At 35.1% G+C, this 13,198-nt stretch overlaps 2 protein-coding genes across 10 annotated transcripts in view; both read left to right on the top strand.

Moving 5' to 3' along the window:
* The window catches only part of RABGAP1L (RAB GTPase activating protein 1 like), a 709,048-nt gene that overhangs the window by 310,130 nt on the left and 385,720 nt on the right, over positions 1–13,198 (top strand). The window lies entirely within an intron of this gene.
* Positions 1–13,198, top strand: part of GPR52 (G protein-coupled receptor 52) — a 131,442-nt gene that overhangs the window by 90,911 nt on the left and 27,333 nt on the right. Inside the window, exon 1 of the mRNA XM_074390023.1 lies at positions 1–13,198. This exon is cut by the window's left edge and continues 90,911 nt beyond it; it is cut by the window's right edge and continues 27,333 nt beyond it. The gene's annotated coding sequence lies outside the window, so the exon portion shown is untranslated.

Here is a 13,198-nt window from a genome sequence, read left to right as displayed (position 1 = left end):
CTACCTGGGGTAAGATGATAACTCTTTGTGGTTTTGATTTGCATTTCCCTAATGATTAGTGATGTTGAACTTTTTTTTACATACCTGTTTATCATTTGTATGTCTTCTTTTTAGAATTGTCTATTTTTGTCATTTGCCTACTTTTTAATGGGATATTTATTTTTATTCTTGAGTTGAGTTCCTTGAATATTCTGAATATTAATCCCTTGTTGAATGAATAGTTTGCAAATGTTTTCTCCCATTCAAGAAGTTGTCTCTTCACTGTGTTATTTCCTTTGCTATGCAGAAGCTTATTAGTTTTATATAGTCCCCTTTGTTTATTTTTGTTTTAGTTTTTGTACTTCCAAGGTCTCAGCTATAAAATCTTTGCTTAGACCAATGTTCTGAAATAATTTCCCTATGTTGTCTCCTATTAGTTTCATAGTTTTGAGTCCTACTTTTAAGTCTTTAATCCATCTTGAATTGTTTCTTGTATGTGATGAGAGATAATGATCCAGTTTCATTCTTTGGCATATGGGTATCCAATATTCCCAGCATTATTTATTGAAGAATGTATCTTTTTCCCAGCATTTGTTCTTGGTGCCTTGGTCAAAAATCAGTTGGTTGTAAATAGGTGGATTTATTTCTCTCTTCTGTTTTGTTCCATTGGTCTTTTTGTCTGTTGTTACTATAATGTAACGTGATGTCAGGTAGTGTGCTGCCTTCAGCTTTGTTCTTTTGCTCAGGATTGCTTTGGCCATTCTGGCTCTTTTTTGGTTCCATACAAAATTTAGGATTGTTTTTACTAATTATGTGAAAATGATATTGTATTTTTACAGGGATTGAATTAAATTTTAGATTGCTTTGGGCAGTATGATCATTTTAAGAATACTAATTCTTGGCCGGGCGTGGTGGCTCACGCCTGTAATCCCAGCACTTTGAGAGGCCGAGGCGGGTGGATCATGAGGTCAAGAGATCGAGACCATCCTGGTCAACATGGTGAAACCTCATCTCTACTAAAAAAAAATAATAATAATACAAAAACTCAGCTGGGCATGGTGGTGCATGCCTGTAATCCCAGCTACTCAGGAGGCTGAGGCAGGAGAATCGCCTGAACCCAGGAGGCGGAGGTTGTGGCGAGCCGAGATTACGCCATTGCCCTCCAGCTTGGGTAACAAGAGCGAAACTCCGTCTCAAAAAACAAAAACAAAAAAACAAAACAAAACAAAAAAGAATGCTAATTCTTCTAATCCATGAGCATAGGTTGTCTTTCCATTTGTTTATACCCTTTTCAATATTTTCCATCAATGTTTTATAGCTTTTTTTTTTTGTAGAGATTTTTCACCTCCTTAGTCAAATATATTCCTAAGTATTTTATTTTACTTTTTAGCTATTGTAAATTGGATTGCCTTGATTCTTTTTTAGCTACTTCATTATCGGTATCTAGAAATGCTTCATATTTTTGTTTGTTGATTTTGTATCCTGAAACTTTATTGAATTTGCTTATCAACTCTAAGTGATTTTTTGGTGGACTCTTAGTTTTTCTAAATACAGGATTATGTCATCTGCAGAGAGGGACAATTTGACTTCCTTACTTTCAATTTGTATGCCTTTTATTTATCTCTTGACTGATTGCTGTAGCTGGGACTTCCAATACTATGTTGAATAGGAGTGGTAAAACAGCATTCTTAGCTTGTTTCATTTTGTAAAGGAAAGGCTTTCAACTTTTTTCATTCCGTATGATGTTAGCTATGGGTTTTTCATGTATGGTCTTTATTATTTAAAGGTATATTCCTTCTATGCCTAGTTTCTTGTCAGTTTTTGTCATGAAGGGATGTTGAATTTTGTCATGTTTTTTTCTGCATCAGTTGAAATGATCATGTGGTTTTTGTCTATCATGCTGTTGATATGATGTTTCACACGGATTGATTTGCATATGTTAAATAATGTTTGGATCCCTGGTATAAACTCCACTTGATCATGGAGTTTATATATTATTTGATTTTCATTTCCCTGTTGATTAGTGATGTTGAACTTTTTTTTCATATACCCATTGGTCATTTGTATCTCTTCTTTTGAGAATTGTCTATTCATGTCCTTTGCCCATGTTTTAATGGGATTATTTGTTTTTCTATTGTCGATTCAGTTTCTTGCATATTCTAGATATTAGTCCCTTGTTGGATGAATAGTTTGCAAATATTGTCTGGTATGCTGTTGAATTTGGTTTGTTAGTAGAATTTTGTGCTTTGGGGCAATTATTAGGGAAAACAAGGATTACTTGAACACAGAACTGTGATACTGTAATAGTTGATCTGATGACAGTCAATCTGATGATAGTTGAATGATAACCCAGAAGGTGTTATCATTCAAGCAGGGGACTTGAATGATATCTGGTGTTATCACCGAGAAGGTGACTAAGGGTTAGATAGTGTATACAGCGTGATCTGATTCATTGAGGTTATGCTCACACCATGGTCAAAAGTGGAATGGCTTATATCTCTTTGTTTTGGGGAAAAAATACAAGTTTTTGAATGCCACTGATTAATTTGACACTATAATTTTAAATATTAGTTTCTTGATTTGTTGCATTTAAGACAATTTGCATGCATCTTTTAGGCATAGCTGTAAAATTTTCTCTTTTGAAATGTTACCTGTCAAAACCGAACTGAGTAAAATAAAAAATAAAGGATTTATCTTATTTCCTAAAGGAATAAAAATAAGGATCTTTAAAGCAAACCTTTTAGGAAAATAACAGAAATGGAGCAGAAATGTGTCTCAGATTATTTCTATTTTTTGTATTATAAAGTTCTGGGATACATGTGCAGAACGTGCAGATTTGTTACATAGGTATACCTGTGCCATGGTGGTTTGCTGCACCCATCAACCCATCATCTACATTAGGTGTTTTTCTTAATGCTATCCCTCCCCTGGCCCCCCAACCCCCGACAGGCCCTGCTGTGTGGTGTTCCTCTCCCTGTGTCTCTGTATTCTCATTGTTCATCTCCCACTTATGAGTGAGAACATGGAGTGTTTGGTTTTCTGTTCCTATGTGAGTTTGCTGAGAATGATGGTTTCCAGTTTTATCCATGTCCCTGCAAAGAACATGAAACTGAAGAGCTTCTGCACAGCAAAAGAAACTATCATTAGGGTGAACAGGCAACCTACAGAATGGGAGAAAATGTTTGCAATTTATCCATCTGATAAAGTGCTAATATCCAGAATCTATAAGTAACTTAAACAAATTTACAAGAAAAAAACAAGCTCATCAAAAAGTGAACAAAGGATATGAACAGACACTTCTCAAAAGAAGACATTTATGCAGCCAACAAACGTGAAAAAAAGCTCTTCATCACTGGTCATTGGAGAAATTCAAATCAAAACCACCTTGAGATACCACCTCATGCCAGTTAGCATGGCAATCATTAAAAAGTCAAGAAACATCAGATGCTGGAGAGGAGGTGGAGAAATAGGAACACTTTTACACTGTTGGTGAGAGTGTAAATTAGTTCAACTACTATGGAAGACAGTATGGTGATTCCTAAAGGATCTAGAACCAAAAATACCATTTGACCCAGCACTCCCATTACTGGGTATTTACCCAAATGATTAGAAATAATTCTATAAAGACACATGCATGCGTATGTTTATTGCAGCACTGTTCACAATAGGAAAGACTTGGAACCAACCCAAATGCCCATTAGTGAGACTAGATAAAGAAAACGTAGCACATATGCACCGTGGAATACTATGCAGCCGTGTCTCTGATTATTTCTTTCAGAAGTTTCTGAGCTGTGAATTTGGTCTTTCTGGTTTTTTCTTCAGGTTATTTCCTAACCTGAGGAAATAACTAGAAATCATGTATTTACCTGGAAGAGAAGGGAGGATTTCTCTAAAGCAGTGTTCTCAAAGTTTAGTTTTGATCAGAATCACCTGGAGAGCTTGTTCAAGCATAGCGTACTGGGCCACAGCCTCAGACTTTCTTATTCAGTACAGCTGGGATAGGGCCTGAGCGTCTGTGTTTTTTACGAGTTCCCTGATGATGCTTGTCAGGAGCTCAGCTGAGCTGGTCCAGATCGACGTGCCAGCTGCCAAGTGTCTGAGTAGCGTATTGAAGCAGAAAGCCAAAAATAAAGATTTAAGCCTTTAGTCAGGTACTGCTATGGTATAAGCAAGAGGACAAAACTGGAGGGAGCTCTGATTCTCCCTGTTCATTTTTTTCCTAAGGAGGGGCATACCTGTTGATGATCAATCAGCACAGATGTGAAAGGTTTGTCTCATTGTTGAGGGAGGCTGGGGAGTGGGGTAGAGGAGGGAAGATGGAGGAGTGGAAAAGTACTGAATATTGGGGAAAATGTACTTAAGGTCCTCCAATTCCTCCACCCCTGATCCTAGGAAGTCTCATTAGAGGAGCCTGATGAAGACCTCTGCCCAAGGTCTCAGAAAAAGAGACATAGGAATAAAGGTACCCAGGCTAGGAATGTAAAAGAGCACGACTGAGTAGGGAGCCTGAGTCCTTGACTACAACTCCTTCCCGGGACTACGTTGCATTTGCTGTGCACCAAGTCTGGTATGGGGAAGACAGCTTTCCCCATAAGGCCTGCCAGGTAAAGCCATTTTAATTGCCTATGGTCATGCCTGAAATATCACATGCAGATTTTCAATCAAGATCTAGACCCTCAAAAAAAAAAAAAAAAAAGATCTAGACCCTCATGGGTGATCTTGTTGAAAGGGAACCACACTTTGAGACCCACTGGTTTCAATTCTAAAGTGTAGCTGTGTTCTTTTGTCTGCCGCTTACCAGTTCATTCCTCTTTAGGATATTAATCAAACTGTATTGTCACGTTTTCAAGACAACCTTCATACATCACTTTAAGATAGCTTTCAACTATCTGTTGACTAGTAACTATTAGCCTTGTTGGTTAAGTACTACTATAAAATGTAATATGATTAGATGGTAAACCTTACTGTACTTGAAATTATATGTAAACTTACACGATTGAAAACTAAATTTGTTTGGATCACAATTTGTAAAGCCATAGTCCTCTGCCTTCGGTATGGCTTTTTGTGTTGCAGCAAATATAATAGTAGTGACAAGTTCAAGTTCTGAAGCCAGACTTCCTGGATTTTGTTTTTTTTTTTAAATTTTTTAGTTTTTGTGGGTACATAGTAGACATATATATTTATGGAATACATGAGATGTGTTGATACAGGCATGCAATGTGTAATAATTACATAATGGAGAATGTGATATGCGTCCCCTCAAGCATTTATTCTTTGTGTTACAATCCATTTATACTATTTTAATTGTTTTAAAATGTATAATTAAATTATTATTGACTCTAGTCACCCTGTTGTTCTATCAATTACTAGGTCTTATTCATTTGTTCTGTTTTTTTGTTTGTTTTGTTTTTTGTACCCATTAACCATCCCCACCTTCCCCCAACCCACCCCATACCCATCTCTGCCTTTGGTAACTATCCTACTCTCTCTGTCAGTGAGCTCAATTATTTTGACTTTTAGATCCCACAAATAAGTGAAAACATGCAACATCTGTCTTTCTGTACCTGGCTTATTCCATTTAACATAATGATCTCCAGTTCCATCCATGTTGTTGCAAATGACAGTGTCTCATTCTCTTTATGGCTGAATAGTACTCCATTGTGGGTATGTACCAGTTTTCTTTATCCATTCATTTGTTGATGGACACTTAAGTTTATTCCAAATCTTGGCTATTGTGAAAAGTGCTGCAACAAACATGCAAGTGTAGATAGGTCTTCGAAGTAACTGATTTCCTTTTTTTAGGGTGTATACCCAGCAGTGGGGTTGCTAGATCATATGGCAGCTCAGTTTTTCTTTTTTTTTTTTTTGAGGAACCTCCAAAGTTTCCTCCATAGTGATTATACTAATTTATGTTCCCGGCAACAGTGTAGGAAGGCTCTCTTTTCTTCACGTCCATGCTAGTATTTATTTGTTACTGCGTGACTTTTGGATATAAGCCATTTTAACTATGGTGAAATGATATCTTATTGCAGTTTTGATTTGCATTTCTCTGATAAATAATGATATTGAACACCTTTTCATATGCCGGTTACCACTGGTATGTCTTCTTTCGAGAAATGTCTATTCGGATATTTTGCCCATGTTTTGACTGGATTATTAGATTTTTTCCTATAGAGTTGTTTGAGCTCCTTATATATTAGTGTTATTAAACTCAGGTGGGTAGTTTGCAAATATTTTCTCCCATTCTATGGGTTTTCTCTTTGCTTTGTTGATTGTTTGCTTTACTGTGCAGACACTTTGTAACTTGACGTGATCCCATTTGTCCATTTTTGCTTCGATTGCCTGTGTTTGTTGGTGTATTACTCAAGAAAATTTTGCCCACACCAATGTTCTTGAGAATTACCCCAGTGTTTTCTTGTAGTAGTTTCATAGTCTGAGGTCTTGGATTTAAGATTTCCTGGGTTTCTGGCATAGTTCTGGCTCTTTCTAGCTCTTTAAGTTTAGACAAATTACTTAACTGTACTAGGTCTCATTTTTCTTATCTGCAAAATGAGAATAGAAAAAAAAATGAGAATAACATCTTCTATCTCATAGGGTCGTTGTGTGGATTATGACATGTGAAGTATAAAGAACAGCATCTAGTTCATGGTGAACATTTGATCAATACTAACAGCTGTTACTAAAATTATCGCCACATCACCATTGTATCTTTTCCCACTGGGAGGACTTCTATGTTGCCTTATGTATTTTATTTACCAAAAAATAAATCATTTGCTATAAACAGGTACTTTTTTGGTTTGTTTTTGGTTTTTCAAACAGCTGCTGGTTGTGCTCAGGTGATTGGTGAATAATATTTAGCCTTTTGCAGTATCATTAATTACTAGGACCCCAAATTGTATTCTGTAATTACAAGATAAAGAATGAAATCTAATATCTAAGTATATTTGCTCTTCAGATTTGAAAGCAAGTGGTAGTGGTTTTTTTTTTTTTTAGTTTCATACCTGACTCTTAGCAGATACTCTATACATATTATATTGATCAATGAAATATATTTCTTGCAACTGAATTGATTATTCTATTCTCAACAACTGAGTTTCTTTATAAATATATTTCTAATCGTGGAAAGTATGTAGAATATATAAACAATTACCGTCTAGCTCCAGAACATTTTTATCATCTCAAATGAAAGCCTCATGCAACAAATTTATTTTTAAGTGACAGACCAGTTTCTCATGCAAAGATTTGTGAAAGGTGAATGGTATTTGGATCTGCTAAACAGTGTGACAATTTTCCTAGTAGTCAAGTTTTTTTTTTAAAAAACTTCAATATGATTTCATAGATAGAAACTTAGGGAAATACATAGTTACCTATAATTAGCATACATAAAGCAGTTAATTCAAATATAGGTCATGGATATTTGAGGAAATAACTTCCTGTTGACTACCTTGATTTGATCAAATTGGCCAGAAAGGTGAATGGCGGTTTTTAGATTACTCTCTGCTTTCAGGATGTGTTCCATGTTATATCTTTATTTTCTTTTCTCTCAGTCCACTAAGACAAATTGATTTTTGAAGATAAAATGTGTTCTTCTTTTAATTTTGATATATTGCATTATAAGGCACATGGTTAAAGGATTTATATTCTCCTAAGTACTCCTTCTTAATAGAAATATAATTGTTTTGGATTAATTTTATGCAACGGTTTTTGTTATTGTTTTTGGTGACCTTGGAATGTAGTGGCACCATCTTGGCTCACTGCAACCTCCACCCTCCCGAGTTCAAGGGATTCTCCCGTCTCAGCCTCCCAAGTAGCTGGGACTACAGGCATGACCCACCACACCCAGATAATTTTTTATAATATTAGTAGAAACAGAGTTTCATTATGTTGGCCAGCCTGGTCTCAAACTCCAGACCTCAAGTAATCCGCCCACTTTGACTTCCCAAAGTGTTGGGATTACAGGCATGAGACTCTGTGCCTGGCTACATTTTCTTTTTTTGAATACAATAAGTCTTTTGCTTTGTCATTATGGTATCCATATGGGTGAGTCTTTCTACCACTGCCTGAGGTATTATTTTGGAGCAATGAAAAGGGATAAGTTTAGGATAATGGTATTTGTGCTTTAATAGATAAAGCTTTAGGGACTCTTAATAAAGTTCTGTAAGCATTCAGATTCAAAAGGTAGAGGCAGTGACTAGAGTATCTTGAAATTTCTGAATTAATATTTGTGTTCTCATGAGATGTGATGTTTGTCACCTCTTTTCTCCATTCCACACACATCAAAATTAAATAAAATCAAGCAAAATTTCCATGACAGCCTCATTTAATACAGATTTCTAGATTTTTCAAGAACCTACTCAATCATTTTCTTAATGAAAACCTCTTCATATCTCAGAATTTCATGATGGTCTAACAGGCCTGAAGCTCTGCAAGGTCTAGACTGTGAGGATCTCTGAGAACTGCATGGTCTGCATATTGTAGGTACTCAATCAGCAATGATTGCTGGTGGCATAAACTGCACAAACTACATAATACCAGCAAGCAAAGACGCCCAATTAGTTGGTGAATGATTTGCCAGGGGAAGTCTATTTTCAGCCTGGGTAGTTACTATTAAGAGAAGATCCTAGAAACTGCACTTTTTACCTGCTAGGTGTTCAGTATACTTTTGAAAGAACTGAAGTGTTCAGTTCAGTGTAGACATCTTGGATCCTCTATATTTACAGATTTACAGCCAATTTCCCAATTTCTTCAATCTTTTTCCTTCTTGAAAGTCATGCTTTTATAGTTTCAGGAAAATAATTAGTTTTATAAAACATTCAGTTCCTAAAAGATTAAGAATTCCAAAGGAAAATATGTATTAATTGTAGTTATGAAAAATGTACTGACAACAGGCTGTCAGCCTTCAGAACTGATTCTTAGTTTTTCATTAAAATAGAAAACTCAAAATTTCCCGTAAGTTTATAGAAAAATTGAGCATATTTAAAAATTAAGTTAAATATGTATAATTTTATAAGAATCAAAAAGGTTTGAGCTTGAAATTTTTTTCTGCAGTTTTATTCTGTTATAGAACAGTGCCTGCACATACTAGGCTCTTGGTGAAGATTTGTTAAATAAATGTGATAACATCGTGTTATTGGAATTCATCATTGCTGAATTAATGTAGATTTGTGTTTTCTGTAGGAAATCTTGTCCTTATTTCACCCCAGATTTTAACCATGACATTTCTTTCCTCTTTGCAAATATCTTTTGATTGGTGTTTTAATTATCGATAAGGTCTGAACTTGGAACATTTATTCAAATTTCTGTGTCAGGGAAAAAAAAAAAAAACCTCTGGAAATTTAATGTATGGCTTTTTTTAAGTGTATGTATCACTTTTATCCCAAAGCACAGTTTGAAAGTAAAACAGTCCAAAGTAAAAACAATTTTAACTTTCTGCAACTGTGTATATGTGTGTTTGTGTGTGTGAAAAAAAATGGAAAAAAAAGTGAAAAAGAAGGGAGGGTTGGGAGAGGGAGAAAAGAAGAGAAATGTGCTTTCGATGAAATTTTGACCCATTTCCAGGATAACTTAGAATGAATGAATTAAAGAAAAAGAAAAATAAGCATGCTTCTTTTATGTGGGAAGAATTATGCTTTTTTCCTTTTAAAAATGGATTTTTATGAAAACAAGCAATAATAGGGTTAACAGATACATAGTAATTTTTAGATCAGGCTGATAACTGCTTTTAGATAGTAGCCTAAGTCACTGATTAGAAGGGAAAAAAACGACTTTGGAAAAAATCTTTTGGAAATCATATTTTGTGTATTGTGTTAAAATAAAAATTTTTCATAGTCACTTTGAGGAAATTTTCTAACATTAGGAAGAGAAATATTGTTAATTATTTTCAGCAGAAGGTAGAATAACTGCATTATTGGCAAATACGATTTTACTTTAGTTTAGACCTTTTAAATAGTTAATTTTTTCCTTTTAATAGAGAAAAGGACACATTTAGATATTAGATATTTATTTTACATTTTAAACAGTTTTCTTTGGGAAAAGAATAGGGTGAAAACTGATGTAAACTCAAAAGGATTTTTAAAGTTGTAGAGCATAAATAGATTCTGACATTTTTTCTTCTACATCTGAAGTTGGTTCTTTGACTCATAAGGTCAGCAATCTCATTTATAGGTTTCTTTCATAGTCAGTTGCCTTTTCTGTCTCCCACACACCAAACTATAAAGATAATTTCATAAACGTCTTTTTAGTTGAGCTTTTGTATTTTGCTAATTTTTCTGACTTAGATGAAGTTTCAATTAAAAATAGACTATAAACTTATAAGTGGGTGGCAGTTGAATGAGTTGCTATGACAGTTCATATTATGAGGTTGAACCAAATGCAAAGTAGCTTAACAGAATTTGAGAAACATAGAGCTATATCAGTACTAATGATTACCCTCCTTTAACCTATGCTGGGTAAAAAAAAGGAACATGCCTTTCTCTCAGGGTGCAAAAGTTTTACTGGAAAACTTAGTGGAGCCTGTAACCCTTATCCCACTGCTACTAAGAACCTGTTTTCCTAAGGAACACTCCTATTTCCCACTCGTGGATATTAGTAAAAGGTCTTGGGAATATCAAGTCCGTTTTGTATTTTCCCAGTCCTCTACAGTAATCTCAGAAGAGGTACTTAATAAATGCTATATACCATCATCCCAATTCTTGCTCCTCCTATACCTGAAAGAAAATTTAGATTTTTTTCTTCCTTTATGGAATTTTCTTTATCTGATTCTGCAATTTTCTGGACTCTGTATTTCTTTTTTCTTTTTTTTTTCTTTTTATTTTAAGACGAGTTTCACCTTTTTTTCCCAGGCTGGATTACAATGGCGCAGTCTTGGCTCACTGCAACTTCTGCCTCCAGGGTTTAAGTGTTTCTCTTGCCTCAGCTTCATAAGTAGGGAGGCAGATTACAGGTCCATACCACCATGCCTGGCTAATTTTGTATTTTTAGTAGAGACAGAGTTTCTCCATGTTGGTCAGTCTGGTCTTGAACTTCTGACCTCAGGTGATGTTCCCACCTCGGCCTCCGAAAGTGCTGGGATTACAGGTGTGAGCCTCCACACCCAGCCCTGGACTCCGTATTTCTCAATGGAAGTTTGGAGTATTTCAGTGTGTCTGTGTGTACACCAAGCAGTTTTAATAGTCTATTATTAATGTGCCATTGGACATTAAGCTTTCATATTGAGCAGGAAGGCAAACAGCATTTTACTGACCTCTATTTTAAGAAAAGATTTCCATTTACAGAACACTGGCAACTTAAAAAAGGGAAAGGGGAATTAAAAGGTGGAAAGTTGGCAACTCTATTTTTATTAGGAAATGGCTAATAAAATTTAGATAGTCAGAATTCAGATATTGGAGAAAGTATACAAACATTGGGTTTATTTTCTCATTTCTAGGAGGAGCTGTGGGTAGAGGAAATGAACAGATTTCATTCTCCTGCCTATAATAAACACTTTAAAAATAAAATGTTGATTGTTCAGATGAAAATATGCAAAATAGAGTTGACCAGCCACAGGTTTCCACAGAGGAAAGAGAAATTTCTGTTTATTTTTCCTAAGTCACAGTAAAGGTTCTTGATTCTTCATGAGGAAGTAGGGTTATTATTCCCTCTAATCAATCATGTATATTTTGTATATGCTATATTCTGCCTGTAACCTATATTTTAATTTCGTTCAACAAATCCTTGTGAACATGTTTTCATGCCTCCAAATATTTTCTATGACATAATGATTGAATGATTTTTTAAATTATAAGGCTGTTGTGTATTTAACATTTTTCTATTGCTGAGTACTACTTCTGGATATCATTTTTAATGTTCTACCATGAAGTATACAATCATTTTTACTTTTTAAAGTACTACGTGCTGAATTTTTACAATGACATACAAAGAAAACATTTTGGCTTTTGTTCTTCTGTCATTTTAATAACTGCGTCCTGGCAAAGAAATAGTTCGAGTAGCCTCCTTTAAGTATCTGAGGCAGTAAACTTCTAAAAATAGCATTCTTAATAAAGGCTAGTCGGACTTAATGGACCACTCATGCATAGTGTTTGTTTATTTTTACAGATTACTTGTAACTTTGGTTATTTGCTCTACCTTCATTATAAACAACATTACACAATGTCTTAGTCCATTTTGTGTTGCCTTAAAGCAATGCCTGGGGCTTGGTAATTTACAAAGAAAACAGATTTATTTAGTTCACAGTTCTACAGGCTGTACAAGCAGCCTGACACCAGCATCAGATTGGCCTCTAGTGAGGGCTTTTGTGCTGCATCAAAACGTGGTGGAGAAAGTCAAAGGGAAAGCAAGCATTTATGAAGAAGGACCAAACCCAAGGGGCGTCTTGCCTTTATAGCAACCCACTCTCGGGGGAACTAATCCATTCTTGTGAGAACAAAATCAGTCTCTCCAGAGTGGAAGCTCACTACCACAATGAGGGCACAGATCTGTTCACTAGGGATCCACTTTCCACAGGCCCTACCTCCTACTACCACCACTCTGGAGATTAAATTTCAACCTGAGATTTGGTGGGGACAGACCAACCATATCCAAACCATAACACATAGGGTAGGTTTGAGCTTTAAGAAGGTTGGATCTGGTCTGCCTTTTATGCCTCACAGGCAGAAAGTAGCTGCTTGGTAAGTTTTTTGTTTTTATTTTGTTTTTAATGATTCGAGAAAGGAAATAAGTAGGGAAGGAAGGGAAGAAGCAAGATTATTCCTTAAAAGGTAGCTCATTTTCTAAATCCATCATGATTAAATTTAACTTGAAAAGTCACATTTTATCCAGATCTTACTTATAATCTTAATCAAATTATACGTTTATTATGTAATTAGATGTAAAAATTCCTGCTTAGAAAAATTCCTGTTTTAAATATTTATGACCCTTATTATTAAGATACAGTTTTTGATCTGTATTTATATGTTTTGGTAAAGATTTTATTGAAAATGAAACTGTGTTATATAATTAATGTGACCCTAAGGAGGAATTTTGAATATTATAGTCTTATCTGGAGATACTGATATATTACATTTATATGTAGTTTACCATTCCAGTACCTCTAGACTAAATACTTTAAACATAAATATATACATGAGAAATTTATCTTCACATTCAAATGAAACAACATTAACTCTTCAGCCCACTGAATCCAGAGCCAGTCTCATCAGCACAGCAGGGGATGCCTTTGGTG

The sequence above is a fragment of the Saimiri boliviensis genome, chromosome 19, assembly GCF_048565385.1.
Source record: "Saimiri boliviensis isolate mSaiBol1 chromosome 19, mSaiBol1.pri, whole genome shotgun sequence".
NCBI lineage: Eukaryota > Metazoa > Chordata > Mammalia > Primates > Cebidae > Saimiri > Saimiri boliviensis.
Note: the sequence above shows the minus strand (reverse complement) of the source record. Positions and strands in the feature narration are given on the sequence as shown.